This window comes from Rhinoraja longicauda, chromosome 12 (genome assembly GCF_053455715.1).
Source record: "Rhinoraja longicauda isolate Sanriku21f chromosome 12, sRhiLon1.1, whole genome shotgun sequence".
In the NCBI taxonomy this organism is placed as follows: Eukaryota; Metazoa; Chordata; class Chondrichthyes; order Rajiformes; family Arhynchobatidae; genus Rhinoraja; species Rhinoraja longicauda.
In genome coordinates this window covers 32,436,628-32,460,734 of record NC_135964.1, presented here as the reverse complement: position 1 = coordinate 32,460,734, position 24,107 = coordinate 32,436,628, and the positions used below count along the sequence as shown (strand labels likewise).

Here is a 24,107-nt window from a genome sequence, read left to right as displayed (position 1 = left end):
TATACTGTTCCCCCAAAACACTGATTACATTGCAAGAGGCATAGAGAATATTGGGTTTTGCCTACTAAAATGGCGGACGTTCTGCTCCTTTGCGTACTACACTTCAGTATAGGCAATTTTAATGGAGTGGTCCATCTTTTCCTCTAGTATCTTTGGTGAAGACAGATCCAAAGTACCTGTTCAACTCGTCTGCCATTTCCTTGTTCCCCATAATAAAGTCACCTGCTTCTGTCTTCAAGGGACCCACATTTGTCTTACCTATTTTTTTCCTCTTCACATACCTAAAGAAGCTTTTACTATCCTCCTTTATATTCTTGGCTAGCTTACCTTCATACCTCATCTCACTCGTGGTGATCTATAGAACAGTCCTAGTGGTCTAGTTATGTAAAATGTTTCTATATTAGTTAATATGTCATGTTTTAAATGGCAAAATATCTTTTGTTATGTAATACATTACCTGTTAGTTCTTTTGGCAGAGTGCCATCACAAAATTACGGTTGAAACATTAATTGTTCTTAAATAGTAGATAGCCTAATAATTATGTGTTTAAATCTGATATGTTAATGACATCAATAGCTGTTTTATTAGGTGGAATTTCTATATAGTCCATAAAGCTTATCGTTCTTTAATTTGATTTTTTTTCTGTACCCTGACTGCATGTTTAGAAATCAAAATTACTTTTGTTAAAAGTACATAAAAATGCTGATAAAATATTGTCAATTTAATTGTTTTGTGTAGCTTCCATAAAAATGTTATCATTTTAATCCTATTACAATGGTAGGCAAATCTATTCCATGTGCTATGTTGAAGTTCATTTAAATGAGAAGATAATAGAATAGATAAGGTGAGTGCCTGCTACAGCCACACCTGTGAAATATGAAGCAGTAAATGCTCTAAATTAATTTTCATACCACAAATAAATGTTTTAAGGATCTATTTAAGTCATTCTGAGTTATAAGCCCAAAGGCTAGATGAATGAAATACATATGTTCTGGATGAGGATGGCTATATTCAATCTATCCATCAAAAACTGAATGTACCATTGTAACATTCTCCACAAGTGTCATTTGTGAATTCTGCAGAGAAGATTTCACATTCTGTTTAAGTCAATTCAATTTTAGAAAAAAAACTCCCTTCTCTTGATTGCGACTGCCTCGGTGCTACCATCTGCACCCACGCAGAATTCATGGACTTCAGCAACTTCACCACCAAATTTCCATCCTGCACTCAAATTTACTTGGACCATCTCCGACACCTCCCTCCCCTTTCTTGATCTCAGTCTCCATCACAGCAAATAGACTATTGACTGACGTCTATTACAAACCCACTGACTCCCACAACTATCTCGACTACACTTCTTCCCACCCTGCTTCCTGCAAAGACTATCCCCAACTCCCAATTTCTCCATCTATGCCACATCTGTGCCCAAGATGAGATGTTCCATACCAGGACATCCGAGATGTCCTCATTCTTTAGGGAACGGGGGTTCCCCTCTCCCATCATAGATGAGGCCCTCACTCGTGTCTCCTCGGTATCCCGCAGCTCCGCCCTTGCCCCCTCCCCCTAGTCACAATGGAGACAGAGTCCCCCTAGTCCTTACCTTGTTCCCGATCAGCCATCGCATACAACACATAATCCTCCAACATTTTCGCCACCTCCAACGAGATCCCAACACTAATCACATCTTCCCATCTCCACCCCTTTCTGCCTTCCACAGAGACCATTCCCTCTGCAATTCCCTGGTTAACTCATCCCTTCCCACCCAAACCACCGTCTCCCCAGGTATCTTTCTCTGCAACCACAGAAAATACAACACCTGTTTCTATACCTCCTCTCTCGACTCTGTCCAGGGACCCCGACAGTCATTTCAGGTTAGGCAGAGGTTCACTTGCTCCTCCTCCAATCTCATCTACCGTATCCATTGTTCAAGATGTGAACTCTTATACATCGGCGAGACCAAACATAGACTGGGCGATCGTTTCGCTGACCACCTTCGCTCAGTCTGCCTGAATCTACCTGATCTCCCAGTTGCTAAACATTTTAATCCTCCTTCCCATTCACACACAGAACTTTCTGTCCTAGGGCTCCTCCATTGTAAGAGCGAGGCTAAACACAAATTGGAGGAACAACATCTCATATTTCTTTTGGGCAGCTTACAGCCCAGGGGTATGAATATTGATTTATCTAACTTCAGGTAGCCCCGACATCCCCTCTCTCTCTCTATCTATCCCCCACCCAAGTCGCACTAGCTTCTCGTTGTCACCCAACAATAGCCTGTTTCCTTTATCATCGTTACCTTTTTGCATATCTTTCATTCGTTGTTCTTTATCTCTACATCATCGTCTATATCTCTCGTTTCCCTTATGCCTAACCAGTCTGAAGAAAGGTCTCGACACGAAACATCACCCATACCTTCTTTCCAGAGATGCTGCTTGTCCTGCTGAGTTACTCCAGCTTTTTGTGTCTATCTTCGGTTTAAACCAGCATCTGCAGTTCCTTCCTACACATCCCTTCTCTTTCATTTGCCTTCATGATGCAATTTGAAATGACGCAAAATATGGGAAAATTACTTGTATTCAGCGAACAATCCCAAATTATTACAGTTGAGATATAGCACACAATTACACTGGTGCCCTGCAATTGCTTTGGAGCTATACTTTTGGAATCATTTATAAATCTTTTTCGGGCCATGATATGCTTTTACACAAGGCAAAACTATGTTTCACAGCTAAATAATCATGCATTCAAAACTAATAAAGAAATGAGAATCAATGTATATATTTCTCATCTCAAATTGCTATCTAGTAGGAATATCATTTATTAAAAAAATCAGAAAATATTTTTAAATCTTACATTGAATTTTATAACTTGTTAAACTACATGCCATTACACATTGGGAGATGAAGCCTGTCTGTATTCTGATGAAAACAATTTCTCATGCTTCTCAGAAACACCAATCATTTTCCACATTCAGCCCTTGGACTGTTGCCATTTCTCGAATTTCCTGAATGATACTGGCATCAAATGCATCAACCCCTTCCATACACTTTTAGCACACTTAAGAGAATGTTTTCTATACAGCATTGTTCTATCATCCCAGGCCTGTCTTCCTTTCCCACCAGGCAAAATTCCATACAAGTATATATTTTATCCTGGGTTACGTAAGGTGTCTGCTCCTGAGAACCTACCCAATGCCAATTTCTACGCGTCAATCTCAGTCACAATATAATGGTTAATGCTGACCATTTTACACCATTAAACAACCAATTCCAAGTTAATGGCTAAAGCTTGATCAAGGACACTCAACTATAGAGAATCCAACCTTTACAACAGCATTTATAGGTTTCATGGGTCTTTTTCCCATGTGATCATATCTGACCATCAGCTACATAATCAACAGGAATAGTCAACAATAGAAAAAAGGCTAGTGTCTGCTCCCAAAATCAGGCTTTCCATTCTAGGACATCTGAGAAATGTGGTTTCCACCATCCCCACCCTCCCCCAGCACTGTTGTAGATGGATCGTTTACCCACGTCTACTCTGCGTCCTGTACTTCTGTTCCTACTCCCCTGTCCCCCAGATGGAACAAGGATAGAGATCCCCGTTGCTTACCAGACCACCAGCCTCCATGTCCAACGCATCATTCTCTGATCACTTTCTACGTGATCCCACCATAAATCACATCTTCCCATCCCCACCCTTTTCCACAAAGACGGCTCCTTCCGCAACTTCTTGGTTTACTCATCCCTTCCCACCCAAACCGTAGTTACCCAGGGTGCTTTCCCCAGCAACCAGGTGGCGCCAGCAATGGCTGACTCGCCAACAGTCTGTCTGTCCTTTTTTTCTTCGTTGTTTTTTTAATATGTGTTAAATGTATGTTTTTAGTGTTCTTTAGCTTGTTTTATGTGGGGGTGGGGGAAACTTTTTCTAATCTCTTACCTCGACGGAGATGCCATTTTTTTCCGTATCGTATCCCCGTTCACACTGCTGCCTAACATCGTGGAGTTGGTGGCCTTTGCTGGAGACTAATTTTGAGAGCTCAAACCGTGGGAGCCTGCAGGACTTTAACATCGCGGGCTCTTTGCCAGGGATCGCCTCTGAGCTCTATCACGGGAAACTGCAGACTTTAACTTCGTGGAGCCCGCGGTCTCTAGTCAGAAACCGACATCGGGAATTCCAAGCCGTAGGAGCTTCGATCGCCCCGACGCGGGAGCTTCGACTGCCCCGACGCGGGGGCTTCGACCGCCAGCTGTGGGAGGTTCGATCACCCGAATGGATGTTTCGACTGCCCCGACCACGGTAGAAAAATGAGGGAAGATTAGGCTTTATTGCCTTCCATCACAGTGAGGAATGTGGGGAATCCGCTGTGGCGGATGCTCATGTTAACTTTTATGCATGGCAAATCAAATTCCTCGTATGTTGCAAAACATACTTGGCTAATAAAGTATGATTAGGATTATGTAATTGTGTGACTTGTTGCTTTTTTAGTATGGCTGTATGGTAATACGCATATCACTGTACCTTAATTGGTATATGTGACAATAAAAGACCTTTGAAACTTTTGAGATGAAACACCTGTCCCTATATCTTCTCCCTCACAACCATTCAGGGACCCCAGCAGTCCTTTTAGTTGAGACAGAGGTCACATGCACCTCCTCTTACCTCATCTACTCAGTGTTCCCAATGTGGCCTCCATTACATCGGGATGTTCAAGCATTACACTAGGTGATCGTTTCACCGAACACTTGCGTTTAGACCACCAATGCCTGCTGGATATCCCAGTTGCTAACCATTTTAACTTCCCATTCTGACCTTTCTATCCAGGGCCTTCTTTGGCATACGCAAACTAGGGAAACAGCACGTCACATTCTGCTGTTATGAACATTGAATTCTCCAATTTTAGGGAAACAACCCTACAAACAACCCACCCCCCTTCTTCTCCACCTTTTCCCCCCCTCTCTTCCCTGTTCCCCACCTGGATTTACTCCCATTCCAACAACAGTCAATCAGTCTGAAGAAGGGTCTGGACCTGAAACGTCACATATTCCTTCCCTCCAGAGATGCTGCCTGTCCCACTGAGTTACTCCAGCATTTTGTGTCTATCGTGGGTTTTTCCAAAAACGGTTCTTTGAAGCACTTTTGACCACCAAGTCACATCTTTTCCAGCTTCCAAAGGATCGTTCCCTCCACAACTCCCCAGTCTGCTCTTCCATTTCCACCCATAACTCCCCTTATGACAGCATTTTTCCATTCAAACAGATTTAACACCAGCAATTTGACCTCACCACTTCCCATCATCCATAGACCTCGAGAGTCCTTCCCAGTGAAGCAGCGATTTACTCGCGCTTTAACTACCTTTCACCTGTTCAAACTTCTAAAGGGTCTCGACCCAAACCGTCACTCATTCGTTTTCTCCAGAGATGCTGCCTGTCGCGTTGAGTTACTCCAGCATTTTGTACCTACCTTCTAGTTCCTGTTGTTATAATTGGCTATCCCACTCACATTTATATGTCAGTGGCTTCATATAGTGTTAGAACACTCTTTGTAAACTCAAGGAAAATCATCCCATCTTCTGTCCAGGCACACTGCAGGTTTTCGACTCAATACAGAATTGGAAAATTACAGATAATTCACTTTTCCAGTTTGTATCATTGCTGGTCAGTTGGTATTGGTTTATTATTGTCACGTGTGTTGAGGTACAGTGAAAAACTGTCCAATTAAATTAGATCACACTATCCATGAGTGCAATCAAACTATCCACAATGACAACAGGTAGTAGTGCAAAGAGAAGAGTACCAGAGTACAGAATTTGGTGTTACGGCATTGTAGCATTACCGATGCAGGGAAAAAATCCAGCCTTTGGGATGAAGATAGGTTGTTAGATCGGGATTACCCTATAATTTATGGGAGGACTGTTAAGTAATCTGATAAGAGGAGTAAAAATTGTTCCTGTGTCTGGTGGAACATGATTTCAAGCTGTCAGGCGGTTCAGAAACGAGTTTCACTTTTGCGCTTGCGCATTCGATGTCCTTCAGGCACGTGAACAGACGGGCGGGAGCGCGACGTGCATGTGTACGTAACGTGGTGACGCAAGACATTAACACGGTTCAGTGACGTGAGTGTGAGTGCTGTCAGTGGCCCCGTCCCGCGTCTCTTGTTGACGAAGGAGGGAGGGGAGGGCGGGGACGGGGGCGGAACGAGTGCAGCGAGTGGCTTCACAATACAAAGAGCCGGAAATAAGAGAGCTGCCGGGTGGTGTGACTTTCTCGCTCTCCTTCTCTCCGTACATCGCGTAATCCACGTCCAAAGCAAAGTGTTGGTAGTGTGTTGTTACCGGAAAAGATAGCAGACGAGAAACAGGTCGGCTATCTGCGGCCAAGTGAGTTTAATCTCTCAGAGCGTCGGTTGGGCCGTTTGTCCACCGTCAGCGGGCTCGCTAAGGTCACTGCGCATGCTCTTATTGGATCTGTCAATCAGCGGCAACCATAAGAGTTTGCAATGTTCAGTATTGCGTTCAGCTCCCCACATTCCTTCTGCTTATTGTTTTTCATTTGCTTTGCTGTAAGTGTGGTGCATTTTGCGGCGGCAATTTTTTCCTTTGTAATTTCCCCTTATTTTCTGTTTAAACTTTTATTTTGATGCTTGATGTCTCTAAGATGTGTCAACTCCTTTAGGATTTAAATTATTTCCGTGGCTATCTCCGTTTTCCTTTCCGTTTCGCTATTTAGTTTTGAGCATTTGACTTGGGAGGCTAAATGTGAAAGTCAGGCATGATTTATAAAGCCAGCTTGGTTTTTATATGAAGGAGAGCAGTCTTCAGAGATGCTGCCTGTCCCGCTGAGTTACTCCAGCATTTTGTGTCTATCGTGGGGTTTTTCAAAAACGGTTCTTTGAAGCACTTTTGAGTGTTTTCCGAAAATGCAGAATTCTGAATGATCATCCTATTTATTTCCAGTGTTTTATTTGTTCTCTAAACAGACTGCCAAGCCTGAGTCTTTAAACAATGCCTTTAAATCTGGTGACACTTCAGCATACAGTGTTGCCAGGTCATACCTGAACAAAGGTATAAAAAGGGCCAAAGACACCCCACAGGCAACGGGTGGAAGACCACTTCAATACCACGGACACCAGAAGCACGTGGCAGGGTGTCAGCGACATCACTGGCTACAAGAGCAGCCCTGCCTGCCCCCACAGCAATATCACAATAACCAACGAGCTAAACACCTTCTTTGCCCGCTTCGAAACTGGCAACACCACCTTGAGTGAAAGAACCCCAGCCAAGGCGGAGGGACAGGTCTTGCAACTGAGCACACAGGAAGTACAACGCGCTCTGCAAAGGGTCAATCCACGCAAGGCTGCAGGCCCCGATGGAGTTCAAGGAAGGGTACTTAGGGACTGTGCTGAACAGCTGGCTGAGGTATTCACCAGGATCTTTAACCTGTCGTTGTCTCTTGCTACGGTCCCTAAGTGCCTGAAGTCGGCTACCATAGTGCCGGTGCCAAAAAATGCAAAGATCACCAACCTGAACTTCTACTGTCCGGTTGCCCTAACTCCTATAATCATGAAGTGCTTTGAAAGGCTGGTCCTCTCACACATCAAATCCAGCATCCCTGCCTCACTGGACCCACATCAATTTGCATACAGGGCAAACAGATGCACAGAGGACGCCATCTCTCTGGCTCTTCACACTGTCCGGACTCACCTGGAGAGTGAGGGCACGTACGTGAGGATGCTGTTCATTGACTATAGCTCTGCCTTCAACACGGTCATCCCCGCCAAGCTCATCACCAAACTCCACCAGCTAGGCCTCAGCTCGTCGTTATGCGACTGGATCCTGGACTTCCTGCTGGAGCGACCGCAGGCAGTGAGAATGGGCCCGCACCTGTCCTCCACTATCACCCCGAGTACTGGCACACCACAGGGCTGTGTTCTGAGCCCCATGCTCTACTCCCTATTCACACACGACTGTGTTCCTGCATTCGACACCAACACCATTGTCAAGTTTGTAGACGACACAACGGTGATCGGGCTGATCACCAACGGTAATGAAGCAAACTACAGAGCGGAGGTGCAGAACCTGGCGGACTGGTGTTCTGATAACAACCTGTCCCTAAATACCACCAAGACCAAGGAGCTGATCATCAACTTCCGTAGGTCACTCAACGGGGAATACGCCCCGATCCTTATCAATGGGGTCAGTGTGGAGAGAGTGTCCAGCTTCAAGTTTCTGGGGCACTCACATTTCGGAGGACCTCACATGGTCCACTAACACTGCTGCGCTGGTCAAGAAGGCGCAGCAACGACTGTTCTACCTAAGAGCACTGAAAAAGTCTGGTCTACCCCAACAGCTGCTGACGACCTTCTATCGCTGCACCATAGAGAGCATCCTAACACATGGCATCCCTGTGTGGTATCTCAGCTGCATGGAGGCAGAGAGGAAAGCTCTTCAGCGGGTAGTCCATAGAGCTCAGAGGACTATCGGAACACAGCTACCAGCCTTGGAGGGCATCCACAACACACGATGCCTCAGAAAAGCCACCAGCATCCACAAACACTTTTCACACCCCTGCAACAGTCTGTTCGAACTTCTACCATCGGGCAGACGATACAAGGCCTTCTACGCCCGCACCTCCAGACTCAGGAACAGCTTCATGCCCAGGGCCATAGCTGCTTTGAACCGGTCCTGCTGAGCCGGATGGTCACATCGCACAGTGAACCGGCACAGATCTACTTGCACTTTATTCTGTTTTAAAACTGTTCTAATTTGTTTCATTGGGTTGTTTAAATTAATACTGACTAGCTAATGATTTATTGCATCGTATGGGAGGCGCATTCCCAATCTCGTTGTACCCCTGTACAATGACAATAAAGATATATTGTATTGTATTGTACGTACAAAGGAACAAAAGTTTGCCAGTATTCACTTTCCCTGTGCAGTGAAATACAATTAATTCGTCATTGCTGCTTTTGACAGATTCTTCATCCTGCCCTTTACTTTTTCAGGTGTTTAATTTGAAAGGAATCCCTATTTAAATAAGTTGCAAATTAGTGGGGAGTTATCTCAGCCTCGCAATAATAATTCAGTTGAGGTGTTCAAATAATTAAAGCTTGACATATTTTATGAAAATAGTCTGAGTATAAAAATTAATAATATCTTGTGTTTCAGAGGTGCAGGTTATCTTTTTGATAGGTGTTTTTGTTTCATTGTGATATTGTTTGTGGCTCTATTTTTTTGCAAATATAAGTAGGTCATAAATTGCAAACTATTGTTGAAATTGCAAACTATTTTAACTTATTCATTTGAGTTTGTTTCTAGTAGCAAAGGCAGGTCCAATGCCTCTGGTGGTATTAATGCCCTAAGATGTGCAACAATAGACAGAAACTGTTATCCCTGTCTTAGTTGTAGTGTTATCTAGGGGCACCAGCCATGAAATTCCACTTAAACATTGTCCTGTTTTTGTGTCTGCATTGCTCTATGGGGTGAATGGCGGATCCTTGACTTGACGTGACTGTGTCAAAACCTTCTATATGCTTTTAAAACATATAATCCAGATTGATATTTCATTGTAATTCAAAGGGAGTACAGCATTCAGTGTTGACCTGTGTGTCCGAGTACATCAGTCACTGAAAGTAAGCATGCAGGTACAGCAGGCAGTGAAGAAAGCTCATGTCATGTTGGCCTTCATTGCGAGAGGATTTTAGTTTAGGAACAAGGAGGTCCTGCTGCAGTTGTGCAGGACTCTGGTGTGAGACCACACCTGGAGTATTGTGTGCAGTTTTTGTCTCCCAATTTGAGTAAGGACATTCTTGCTATTGAGGGAGTGCAGCATAGGTTCATCAGGTTAATTCCTGGGATGGCGGGACTGACATATGATGAAAGCAGGGTTGACTGGGCTTGTATTCACTGGATTTTAGAAGGATGAGAGGGGATCTAAAAGAAACATACAAAATTCTTAAGGGATTGGACATGAGAATGTCTGTCCTTCAATTCCATTGTACTTGTGTCTTACCATTGGCATCTGTTTCTGATCCTTGTTCCCAGAATCTGGAATTCTCATAAAACTATCCTGTTCCTTTTTAAAACATTGTTAATTCTTTAAAAAGCTATTGGGCACCTTCCTTCCTTCCTTATAAGCCATTTTGGCTTTAATTTTTGTCTCTCTTTACTTTTGAGATACCGTGTGAAAACAGGCCCTTCAGCCCACCGAGTTCAGGCCGACTAGCGATCACCCCAAACACTAGTTCTATCCTACACACTAGAAAACCGGTCAACCTACAAACCGGCATGTCTTTGGAATGTGGGAGAAAACCGGAGCACCTGGAGCAAACCCACGCGGTCACAGGGAGAACGTACAAACTCGTAGTCAGGATCGAACCCGGGTCACTGGCGCTGTAAGACGGCCACACTACCACTGTGCCGGAGTTCATTAAACAGGTTGACACGTCCGTTGCGGCTCGCATTGTAGTCCTGGCTGTCAGCTTTACCTTCAGGTTGCTGACATCGCCAAGAAGCACGGTCACAGTGGGGCTCCCTCTCCTCTTACTAGCTGCTGCTTCTTCCTACCGGTTGTTGCTTTGTCCACTCCCTGCTTCGCCACCTGCTCCTCCTTCTCCCCCACAGTTGCCGATATCTTCCAAGGTGCAGTATGTCGGCGACTCTGCGGAAGAAGAGGAGGATGTGGGGGGGGGGGGGAAGAGAGGCCGAGTGGACAGAATGACAGGAGAAGGAGGCGGCGGTGGAGCGGGGAGCAGACAAAACAATGGCCAATGGGAAGAAGTGGCAGCTGATGGGGGGGGGGGGGGGGGGGGAGAGAGATCCCCACAGTGACCGAGTGCATCCTATCGGTGACGGCGCCCTGTAGAAAGCACTGTCCCCAGGGTCGATAACATGAGCAACAACAACAGCTGTGTCAACCGCACTGTGCCGTGGGTGATGAAGGGCACACCGATATACCTTGCGAGCCGGGTGTGGTGTTGGAAGCCAGGGCTGTAAGTGGCCGGGGAGGAGGGGTGAGCTGGGGGGTGGCATTTGCAGGTCTGTCTGCTATAATCGAAATCCGTTATAAAAGGGTCTGTTAAAACAAGGGTTTACCGTATTTTATTAACTCAGTTTCCCAAAGTGCTTTGCAACTATTGAAGTACCTTTAAAGTGCTGATGCAAATGTATCTTTGGAAATTCCAGTCTCCATTGCAAATAATCAGATAATTTCTTATCAGTGGTATACAGAGTCACAGTGTGGAAACAAGCCCTTTGGCCCAACATGCCCACAACAATGTCCCAGTTGCACTAGTCGCACTTGGTCCATATCCCTCCAAACCTGTCCTATCCATAAACCTGTCTAACTGTTTCTTAAACGATGGGATAGTCCTAGCCTCAACTACCTCCTCTGGCAGCTTGTTCCATACATGCACCATCCTTTGTGTGAAAACATTACCCCTTGGATTCATATTAAATCTTTTTCCCTTCACCTTGAACCGATGTCCTCTGGTCCTCGATTCCCCTACTCTGGGCAAGAGACTCTGTGCATCTACCCGATCTATTCCTCATGATTTTGTACACCTCTTTAAGATCCACCCTCATCCTCCTGCACTCCATGGAATAGAGACCCAGCCTACCAAACCTCTCCCCATAGCTCGCACCCTCTAGTCCTGGCAACATCCTCGTAAATCTTTTCTGAATCCTTTCAAGCTTGACAATATCTTTCCTTTTACATAGTGCCCAGAACTGAGCACATTATTCTAAATGAGGTCTCACCAACGTCTTATACAATTGCAACATGACCTCCCAACTTCTATACTTAATACTTTGACTGATGAAGGCCAAAGTGCCATATGAACAGGAAAAGTTAGAAACATTCAGCAGATCAGACAACATCTGTAGGAAAAAGAAACAGTATTTTCAAGTCAAAGCTCCCTTTGAGGGAGTTAGATTTAGCTCTTAGGGCCAAAGGAATCCAGGGATATGGGGAGAAAACAGGAACAGGGTACTGATTTTAGATGATCAGCCAGAATGGCGGTGCTGGCTCGAAGGGCCAAAAGGCCTACTCCTCCACCTATTTTTCTAAGGTAGACACAAAATGCTGGAGTTACTCCAGCATTTTGTGTCTATCTTTGATTTAAACCAGCATCTGCAGTCCTTTCCTACACCTTTTTTCTATGTTTTCTACGTTTCTGGTGGTGTTATCCTTGGTATAAACATTGTCCAGGGCATGTAGGGTATTGTCATTCCTGGTATTGTGCCTTAATAACTTTAATAGCCACCTGATGAGATATGCAGAACCTTTGTTTCTTGCCTTATTTGAATGTTGTCACCCCACATCTGCTCAAATGTGGTTTGAAATCTAAATCGTTTTGATTCAGACTAGGATTATCACTGTGAGCAACTGACACAGTACTTTAAGTACAGAATATTTTGGTGCTGGATAAACTGTTTGTAAATGTCAAAGTAGAAGTTGCTGCTGTTCAACTTGCTACAAAACCAAACATATGTGCCGTGTTTCAATCAAACACTGCTCCATATTGTATTTTCAGGCATGCGGATTTCCGCGTTTTAAAAATCAATTTTCCGTGCTTTTTGCATGATTTCCGTGTTTTTCACTTTGCCAATTAACGGAGAAATCGGATCGAGAAAGATAAATAAATAATAAATAAACAATATATAGGTTCTGCTAGAGGTCGCCAGGGGTTCCGTTAGAAATCCAACCACCCCCCCCCCCTCCTTAGCCCTGAAAATGTGGCACCTAGGCTTGGCATGGCAGCCAATCTCAACCTCATTGGGACTTCCATGACCAATTTGTAAATTCGACCGCTAGAGGTCGCTAGGGGTTCCAGGAGAAATACCCCGGCGCCCTGGAAGTCTCCCCGAAAATGTGGCACCTAGGCTTGGCAAGGCAGCCAATCTCGACCTCATCAGGACTTCCATGGCCGATCGGTGGGTTGAATTTGCAACCTGTAGCCGGGGCTCTGGAACTCCAGCCCAGCTGGAGCCAGCACATCTATCCCCATAGCTGATTTCCTTGGCCTGCTGGATAAACCAGCAAAGCTCTGGAAACAAAAGTGCCAGAAAATCAGTGGTGGAACTGTAATGAGTAAATATTAAATTTAAGTGCAAGATTATATAACTAAATTATTTAAGACAGGGTTAAAATATAAAACACAGCAGAAAAGCCAATTACCACCTTTTTGGGCTGATTATCAATTAATGTGCAAATTTACTTAAATGTTATTAGTATACAGTAACATATTTACATTATTTTGTAATATCTGTTTTTACTTTGAAATGCACTAAAAGAGGCTGGAAACTGGTAATTTCCTCTTTTTTTGACCTCACTCACGTGCATGTATTTTGTGGAATTAATGTAAGTAGATGCTAAGTCTTGCTTGTTACGCAAAGCGTAGTGTTGGTTTGCAGTCATGTACCACTGCAACCTATTAAACCTCAGGAGAAAGGCAAGCTGTTTCTTAAACAGTCCTTTTTCCTTTACTCTTTAAATACTTGCTATAAATAATGAATTTGCTTGGTAAGAAATCTGAGGTAGTTTTATGTACTTGAAAGTATAGTTTAAATTTGTATTTATTCAGTCATTTTATGTTCACTCCTTTGCAGGATGTGATAATGATTGGTAATCCAAGGATATGCTGTTTTTAACGTGGCTTCTAAGAACATTTCTGAGTTAACCTTTTTGCTGTAGGTCTGGAATTATGTAGCCCAAGGGTGATAATTTTTCTTCCTAAAAAAGGAGCAAGAGTTGTGTTTTTACAGCACTCCAGTAGTTTCATGATTGTCATCACTGATTTATTTAATTAACTTGGTTTAAGTTCCCGAAATGTTATGGAGAGGTCTGAACTCGCCCATTCCTATAATTTAAGTGGGACATTACCATAACGTTATCTGATTGTAATAACATGGTATATTCTTTTCACATTTAGTCATTTGGATTTCACTAATCTCAACCAAACTTTCACTTGTGTGAAGGTTCAGACTCAATCATATGGCCGATGCCACCTATAAATTGTAGAGATCTGATTTATGTAGGTATTTTGTTTTAACTTTAACTAAGAAACAACCTGCTTATGCTCAATTAATCAGCTCCACATGTAGCTTAACTGTTCGGCTTTTATTTTAATTTTAGGTGAAGTGTAGAAACGTAGAAATCCTGGTTATCCGAAAGGCTGTGATCAGATTTTATTTACTGAAGATTTCTTGCTGAACGGACATACAGTGCTTTGTGTCTTCGTGTGCCTTACCTACAGTCTGCCAAAGAGGTAAGTGACTGATATAGACAAACGGAACTGCAGATGCTGGTTTAAAAAAAAGATGCATATTGCTGGAGTGCCTGCTCTCTAATTTTGATCCTCAATAAAAAAGGTAATCCCATATTCTAAATTCTATTGAGTGTAGTAACAATTGGCACTTGTTTAATGTATGCTTCTTTGTTTTTTGTTAGGCAATGACTTTCTTTGATCTTTGTCGCTACTTAATGCAAAGTGAAGCAGCTAATATTCTGCACTCTCTTTTCCTTTGAAGCATTGCACTGGTGATGTGCAAATGTATTAATCAATAATTAAAACTGTTGTATTAATTTTACTTTAAAATAAAATAGGTTCAATTGCCATTTAGTTATGAGGAGGTGCCTTGCAATTAACACTAACTTGGGAGCAGCGCCAGGACTTTATTCAACTGTTCAGCATTGCTTTTGTGTCCCAAATTAAATAAGTATGATTTATGGGAGTTTTAACACACCCGATTTAGTGATGAGATAACCATGTGATTTAGGTCAGTATTTAAAAATATTTGGGTTTACTTTTGTAAATTAAAAGAGCTCTTCATATCTAATGCATGTTTTGAAAATGGATACAGCAACATTAGCTTAATAGGGATACACTAGTTGCTGTGGTCTAGAGATTGAGTGTTCGAATTCTGCTTAAACTTGATACATCTGGTAACTTATGATCTGACTTAAGGAAGAATGACCATGGAAACTGTGGGATTGCTATACAAGTGCCCATGCCACTTCCTCCCAGCCCAGAATGAAGTATCCTATCAACCTGAACTTTCTTAATTCAGTAATGGATGAGATAGAGCAGTGCATGTAATTTTAAAAATATAGTGTTCCATATTATTTTAATACTGCTTAAATATTTTAAATATCTTAACAATGCTATCATTGGACGAGTTTTACCATGATATTTGTAAGTTGATTACTTAAATTTTCCACATTAAAATTGGGTAGTGCATTTTTTGAATGACGCTTCTGTTTAAAATAAAAACCCTTATTTTTGAGATTCTTGTTCCAAATTCTGCTGAATTTTCATGCGAGTGCTAGATTGGAAGATGCTTCCAACTTTGGCCCTTACTGTTGACGTGGAAATGTTCTGGTTGTGCACAACATAGCACTGTTCTGCGCAGTCATGTTTTAGCTTCAACAGCAGTTCCATTATATGTTTCCAAACACTGTATACATTTACATTTTCCATTTGCCATCGTATATAACCAAAGAGATTTAAATGTCGATAAAACATGAAAGTTTATGAAATTGGTAACATTTTGTATTTTAGTATTTTCTGTGAATTTCCTGACAAAAATGTTTTTTTATGATCAGATCTTTTTCGGGAAGATGGGGAATTTAGAGGTTGAATCATTTAACAAGTGATTATATGACAAGCAAGAATAGCTTAACTCTAACTTTGAAAAAATAATTCTCTTCCTCTCACATAGGTTCTGTGTCTTTATGATTCAGTCCTGGCCAAGGTCAGCTCTTGCTAGCAGGGAAATTACAGGCACAAACCTGTTAAATTGAATGTAAATTAAACTGACTATTGCATTGCAAATAGTACAGGCCTTTGTGTGATGCAGATAAAATGTTTTGAATAAACTCTGAACCTTTACTGTGTAATATTTTGCCCCTTCCTCTCTTTTTATTGGCCTGTTTGTTGAAAGGTAATTTGTTAATGATTCCCATTATTAATGAACAGGTTCTTGATAGTTTTGATGGTAAATTCATTTTCAAAACTAACTTGGTTCTCCATGATATGCAGTGGCTCATACATTTTGCTATCTATGAATTTAAATTTTTTTAAATGTTACTATCATATGGTGAAATAATTGATCTTTGTTTGAAATTGCACATGATACATTGATGAGGGCTTGATGAATTTTTGGGGTAACAGTGATGTAAAGTAAAATGAAAAACTAGCTGTTGATTTAAATGCAAGGTCCTTTTGGTTTTTGAACATAATTCAAATGTGAGGAATTGCTTTTTTTATACTTTAAGACAAGCAATACAAAATACACTGGAATGCAGAAACTAATTTTGGACTGCAGTCTGAAAGAATTTCTTTTAATGATCCCAGTGCAGAGCTTGTTCCCATCTGTTATATTTTGTCATGTATATCTGATGCATAAATGCTGCAGTTTACTAATTTCACTGGAAGTTTTGAGTCTGATACTGTCTATAAATGTTAGTTGAGTTCATCAACCAAACAAGCATGGCAGGAAACCTCAGACGAATGGAATGCTTGTCTGATGTTGTGGGAAATTTTAAGATGCCCTGGACAGCAGATACAGGAAGCATCAACAACTGGAGAAGCTCAAGCTTTGTTTTTTTGGAGTCCCTGTGGTCTATGAGGCTAAATGTTTAGTTAAGGCATGTGTCAGGAGCTGGTCAGATTGTAGCACAAGAATGCAGACAGAGAGAGAATGAACAAGTCCATGACAGAAACCTGGCAATAAAGTACTTTGTGAGAGCACATGAAGATAAGAGCAGGAGGTGGCCATAAGGCCTTTCTTGCCTGTCCCATCATTTAATATGATTGTAGGTGATTTATGCTGCCTCAGCTCCTCTTCTGTGCCATTTCTCCATTGGAAATGTGCAGGAAGGAATTGCAGATGTTGGTTTAAACTGAAGATGGACACAAAATGCTGGAGTAACTCAGCAGGACAGGCAGCATCTCTGAAGAGAATGAATGGGTGAAGTTTCGGGTTGAGATGTCTGAAGAAGGGTCACCCATTCCTTCTCTCCAGAGATGCCTGGCCTGCTGAGTTACTCCAATACTTTGTGTCTATCTTCCATTTCTTCATACTCTGTTCCTTAATCTATCAAACATTTATCCACCTCCACTTTAAGTACTTCTCATGATCTAGCTTTCACCAGTTGCTGGGGCAGAGATTTGCCATCGTTGGCGAGAAGAAAGTTCGACGTATCCCGGTTTAAAATCTGGCTGTAATGTCCCTTTGTTCAAGACCCTACTACTGGTGAAAACATTCCAACATCCACCTTGTCAAAAACATAATATCCTGTATGTTTAAATAAGGTCACTTATTCTTCTAAACTCCCAAGTAATACAGACCCAAACTATTAAGGGTCTCTTGGTAGAACAACCCTCTCATCCCAAGAATTAGCCTGATGAATCTCCTTTTGTACTGCTTCCAATGTTACTGTATATTTTACTTGGCGAACGGACCAAAACTATATCCTGTATTCTAGGTGAGGGCTAACCAGCACCCTGTAGAATTGCAACAAAACCTCTATTTGTAAAACTCCAATCCCTTTCCAGTGAAGTTTGCCTTCTTAACTATTTGTTGGACCTGCCTGCTAGCTTTTTGCGATCCATGCACTAGAATACCTCGATCCCCTTATATTTCACTCACTTGCAGATTCTCTCAACTTAAGTAATCTGCCTTTTAATTTCTCTTACCAATGTACGTGACATCATACTTCCTCACATGAAACTTCATTTTTCAGTGTTTTGCTCATTCAAATTATCTATATTTCATTACAAATCTCAGTATCCTCTTCACTACATGGCCTTTTACCCATTTTAATATCATCAGCAAATTTGGAAATCTTGCATACTGTTCCTTTTGGTAGATCACCAATGTAAATAGTGAACAATTGCAAGAACTTACCTGTGTTGAATACCCCGTGGTATTCCATCCATTCGTTCCTTCCAGCCTGGAAAAGGTCCCATTTATTCCAACTCTGTTCTCAATGTGACAACCAGTTTTCAATCCATTTTACACACTTTCTCCCGTATGGTCAGCTTTTACTTTATGCACCAGCCTCTTGTATGTCACCTTGTTAAAAGTCTTTTGGGCAGAAAAAAAACACAATACATTGAGAGGATCCCTTCTATCAAATCACCCTACTGCATCCTTAAAGAATTGGATAAAATTTGTCAAACACGATTTGCCTTTCATAAGACCATAGTAACTAAGTTCTGCTTTCCTAAATGATTAGCTATTTTTTTAAATTATTGACACTAGCATCTTTCTAATACAGGCCGTTAAACTAACTGGACAGAAATTGTTTACCTTCCATCTTTCTCCTTTTATTGAAGAAAGGAGTCATACTGGCTGTTTTCCAATTTTCTGGCACCATCCTCAAGTTTAACAAATCATGAAAAATGTCAATCAATGGGTACACTATTTCAGCAGCCACTTCCTGAATAGGCTACTGTGCAGTCTGCTGGGTCGCAGTGACTTGTCTGCCTTCGACCCATGAGTTTTTCCAACACTGTCCTTTGTAATTGTGATTTTTGTACCGTGATATTTGTATTTAGGCCTTCTGATACATTTGGAATGTCTGGCAACAGACTGATGCAAAACATTTATTCAAATACCTAGATTGCCTTTTGGCTGTTAACTAGTGCCAGAGGTATAGAAAACTAGGAGAGCAATAACTAGGGGCAAAAATGAAGAGCAGTAGTTTTTGAGAAGGTTTAGAATAGGCATGGAAAAAGATGCAAGCCACACCAAATCTGGCAAAGAAAAATAGTGTCTCATTAAAGATGCCCTTGATGAAGTAACAATCTGCTAATGAGGCAAATACAGTTGATATTCCATGTACAGACTTCGAAAAGGCATTTGCTAAACTACCATTTATCGTCACCATTTAGAGGATGTGGAATGAAAGGGGGTATTGCGAAGTGGATAGAAAATTGGCTAAAGAACAGGAAGCACAGTTATAAAAGCAGGTTTGTTGGACTGGAAAGAAATATACAGTGGAGATCCCCAGAGTAATGGGAACACTGCTTTTCTTAATTTTAATAATATTGGATTTGGGTTTTCAGAGAACAATTTATAAATGTGCAGGTAAAACAAATCTTGGTCAATTGATTTGTGAGGGGGATATTAGTAAACTTAAAAAACATATAAATAGATGAGTGGAATGGTAGATGGAGGGGGGTGGGGGGGGGGGAGGAGGGGAAGGGGAGGAGAGGAAGGGGAGGAGAGGAAGGGGAGGAGAGGGTGCTGCACCAATACAGGAGAGATTTGGGCCCAACGGGTCCACCTGGTCTAGTATAAACTAAAAGGTTCAATTCTAAAATTGTCAGAAAAGCAGAACATGGGCATAGCTTCTTGCAAGTGGTTAAAGAAGAGGGAATACATACAGGAATACAGAGCTTTATTTGTCATTCGGTACCGAGGTACCGAACGAAATTACATTGCAGTCACACACAAAACAAAAAAAAAGAACACAAGACACATGACCCCAACACAAACATCTATCACAGTGACTCCAAACACCCCCTCACTGTGATGGAGGCAACAAAACTTCCACTCTCTTCCCCACGCCCACGGACAGACAGCTCGTCCCCGACCGACCCGCACAGTCCCCGCAAGGGGATGGAAGTCCCCGCGGCCGAGCCGCACCGGGCGCTGAAAAGTCCCGCGGCCGAGCCGGGCGATGGAAGGCCCCGCGGCCGTACCGTGCGCTGCTAAGTCGCGCGGCCGAGCCGCACCGGGCGATGTTATGTCCCGCGGCCGAGCCGCACAAGCGATGTAAAGTCCCGCGGCCGAGCCGCACCGGGCGATGGAAGGCCCGCGGCCGAGTCGCACCTGGCGCTGAACCGTCCCGCGGCCGCGCCGGGCGATGTTAGGTCCCGCAGCCGAGCCGCACCAGCGATGTAAAGTCCAGCGGCCGAGCCGCACCGGGCGATGTTAGGTCCCGCGGCCGAGCTGCACCAGCGGTGTAAAGTCCAGCGGCCGAGCCGCACCGGGCGATGGAAGGCCCGCGGCCGAGCCGCGCCCCGCGCCGTGAGGAAGAGACCTAAAAAGGAAAGGTTTCCCCCACCACCCCCCACCCCACCCCCCACACATACACAGCCAAAAAACAAAAACAAAAACCATCCCAACACCGACACACAACAAAAAAAAGGAAAAAAGACGAACAGACTGCCAGCGAGCCGCAGCCGTTAGGCACCGCCACACGTGGTCCCAACCAAGATGTACAGGGGTAACTTGGCTTTCAAGATTGAAGGGTATCGGAAGAGCAAGGAAGTTGCAATGAACCTTTATAAAAGGTTGAGCCACAATTGCATCATTGTGTCCAGTTCTGCGTGCACATTAATAAACATAGGAAGGCTGTGTATACATTACAGAAGAGATTTAATAAAGTTACTGCAGAGGTGAGATGTGTAGGAAAGAAAACTGCAGATGCTGGTTTAAATCGAAGATAGACTCAAAATGCTGGAGTAACTCAGCGGGTCAGGCAGCATCTCTGGAGAGAAGGAATGGGTGACATTTCGGGTTGAAACCCTTCTTCAGACTGATGTCGGGAGGGGGCGGGCCAAAGATAGGATGTAATAGGAGACCGGAAGACTAGTGGGAGAACTGGGATGGGGAGGAACTATCTGAAGTTAGAGAAGTCAATGTTCATACCGCTGGGGTGTAAACTGCCCAAGCGAAATATGAGATGCTGTTCCTCCAATTTATGCTGGGCCTCACTATGACAATGGAGAAGGCCCAGGACAGAAAGGTCAGATTGGGAATGGGAGGGGGAGTTGAAGTGCTGAGCCACCGGGAGTTAAGGTGGACTGAGCGGAGGTGTTGAGCGAAACGATCGCCAAGCCTGCGCTTGGTCTCACCGATGTAGAGAAGTTGACATCTGGAACAGCGGATACATAGATGAGGTTGGAGGAGGTGCAGGTGAACTGCCTAACCTGGAAAGACTGTTTGGGTTCTTGCATGGAGTCGAGTGGGGAGGTAAAGGAACAGGTGTTGCATCTCCTGCGGTTGCTGGGGAATGTACCTGGGGAGGGGGTGGTTTGGGTGGGTGGGACGAGCGGATCAGGGAGTTACGGAGGGAACGGTCTCTGTGGAAAGCAGAAAGAGGTGGAGATGGGAAGATGTAGCCAGTAGTGGGATCCCGTTGGAGGTGGCGGAAATGTTGGAGGATAATTTGTTGTATGCGATGGTTGATGGGGTGGAAGGTGAGGTCAATGGGTACTCTATCCTTGTGGTGAATGGGGAGAGGGGGAGCAAGAGCAGAGCTGCGGTATATAGAGGAGACCCTAGTGAGAGCCTCATCTATAATGGAAGAGGGGAACCCCTGTTTCCTAAAGAATGAGGACAATTCTGATGCCCTAGTATGAAACACTTCATCCTGGGCGCAGATGCGGTGTAGACGGAGGAATTGGGAGTAGGGGATAGAGTTTTTACAAGAAACGGGGTGGGAAGAAGTGTTGTCAAGATAGCTATGGGAGTCAGTAGGTTTGTAGTAGATGTCGGTCACTAGTCTGTCTCCTGTGATGGAGATGGTGAGATCCAGAGACAGTAAGGAGATGTCTGAGATGGTCCAAGTATATTTAAGAGCAGGATGGCAATTAGTGGTGAAATTTATGAAGTTAGTGAGTTCTGCATGGGTACAAGAGGTAGCACCAATGCAGTCGTCAATGCAGCGGAGGTAGAGTTTCGGGATGGGGCCAGTGTACGCCTGGAACAGGGATTGCTCAATGTATGGTACAAAGAGGGAGGCAAAGCTGGGGACCCAAAGCTGGGGAAATGCGAGTGCCCATAGTTATGCCTCTGATTTGGATGTAGTGGGAACAGTCAAAGGAGAGTTGTTGAGGCCCTCTAATGCCTCCAACCTTATCGTTCCCCAGCCCCGCACGGCCTGATTTTACCTTCTCCCCAAAATTCACAAACAGAACTGTCCTGGCAGACCTATTGTTTCTGCTTGTTCATGTCCCACCGAATTAATTTCCACCTACCTCGACTCCATCCTATCCCCCCCGGTCCAATCCCTCCCTACCCATGTCCAAGACACGTTACATGCTCTCCGTCTCCTCAATAACTTCTGTTTTCCAGGCCCCCACTCCTTCATCTTTACGATGGATGTCCAGTCACTCTACACCTCCATCCTCCACCGGGATGGTCTTGAAGCCCTCCGTTTCTTCCTCGACCGCAGAACCAGCCAATCTCCATCTACCAATACTCTCCTCTGCCTAGCAGAGCTGGTTCTTACCCTTAACAACTTCTCTGACTCCTCCCACTTCCTCCAAATCGAACAATCCCTGGTCCAGGTGTAAACTGGCCCCATCCCCAAACTCTACCTCCGCTACATTGATGACTGCATTGGTGCTACCTCTTGTACCCATGCAGAACTTGATGAGAATCATAGTTAGTCTAGAATTTACTGCTATGGGTAGGAATGGGGCTGATTCATTTCTGGTGTTCTAAAGGAAATTGAATAAGTAATTGAAAGGAAATAATTTTAAAAGCTCTTTGCTGTTGCAACTATTATGATTGGATGAAATGGCTGCAAACATGAATGAATCTGTTGGCATGACTGCTTCTCTTACTGGCTTGCATACTTTCTGTTTTTGTTTTTCTTCCATTTCTTCCCCCTCCCCTATCAAATATAAACTTTTGGCTATCTTTCACATTTCACACCTCCAAACCACTGGCTTGATCTCCTTTGTCTTCCAACTTCAGATTTATTCTTTATTGCCCTCGTTCTTTTTCCCACCTTCTCCCCATGCAACTCTCCCAAATATCAGCTTTGCCACTTCTTCTCCTCCCATCTCATTTCTCTACTCATCCCACCCCCAACGGTTGGTTCTTTCTATCAATAAGGTTATTTGTTTTATGGACTAATACAATCTGCCTACTTTGCCACCTTATTTATAATTCCCTCTGGCTCTATTCTACCAAGTGCTGCTGTTTCTAATCCATTTAATTTATACCAATTCTCTTGCAGAAAAGATGGCTATTTAGAAATGTTTTTCCCGTGTGGAGTTTACAAACTGAAGTTTATCAAGTATATGCAATAAAATGTATTTTAATTAGATATCAAGACAAGTCATTATGTAAAGTTGCTTTGATTTAATTGTTCATAGGAGACTGGACCGAAATTGATATATTGTTTTACTTAATAAACAGTAGTTAAATATTAATATCACTTGAAAATATAAAGAGAAATCAATATTTGATTTTGACAAGATAGAACTGTTTTGTTAACCCTTACTTTGCAATGCACAATAGGAAGACAGATTTTTAGGTTAAGTTCATAATGTTATTACAGAATGATATGCTGTAAAATGTGAGGATTATTACTTAGCATAATACTGCATGGATTTCTCATTTCACAGAAGTTTATCCAGTGGAGATCACGGAATTTTAGGGACAGCCACATCCTTTTGCATTTTAGTTGTAGGCATTGAACTCTGCTCGTATGATTACCTTCTTCTGTCATCTAGCCTCCAAATTACTAATTGGTGGTGCAAATTTTAATTTCATCAACCACTTAAGGGACAGCTATTTTCTTAACGCAGAAAGTAGTTTACATCCTGACACTGAGGTTGGTGCAACAGAATTGAACATAAAAACAAACTATTAGGCCTGTTGTACATCTGCAGATCCTTTGGAAGGGTGGTGAAAGTTTGTCCCTATTCTTATTTGTTGACATGGAATTAAACAGCATGGAAACAGGACCTGCGGCCCAACTTGTCCAAGCCAATCAAGATGCCCCATCTATGAGAGTCCGACCTGCTGGCGTTTGGCACACTCAGCGGGAACTGCCATCGGCCAGTTGTGCGGGCGGAGCGAGCCATGGACCCGTTGGGCGGGGAGCGCCCCCGGGGCTGTGGGCAGGACCCTGTGGTGGGTGGAGAGTGTGCCCCGGGACCGTGCCGGGCCCAGCAACCCTATCGATCAGTGGACCCGTTGGCGGGTGGGGAGCGTCCCCTAGGGCTATGGACGGGCGAAGGGGGACAGGGAAGGACAGAGGGAGCCACTCACGTTAGGCAAAGGGAGCCGTGGACCCGAAACGTATCCTACAGTAATCACTGGCGACGGCCATCTTGTTGGACCCTCTGCTGCTGCG

The 24,107-nt window shown here is 43.5% G+C and overlaps 1 protein-coding gene across 2 annotated transcripts in view; it reads left to right on the top strand.

Annotated features, from left to right (window-relative positions):
• Nucleotides 1–6,201: 6,201 nt before the first annotated feature.
• The window catches only part of cab39l (calcium binding protein 39-like), a 56,200-nt gene continuing 38,294 nt past the window's right edge, over nucleotides 6,202–24,107 (top strand). The window contains exons 1-3 of one of the 2 annotated variants that reach the window (XM_078409427.1): nucleotides 6,202–6,379; nucleotides 13,930–14,031; nucleotides 14,133–14,265. The gene's annotated coding sequence lies outside the window, so the exon portion shown is untranslated. The remainder of the gene's footprint in view (nucleotides 6,380–13,929; nucleotides 14,032–14,132; nucleotides 14,266–24,107) is intronic. The other variant, XM_078409426.1, reaches the window with a different exon arrangement.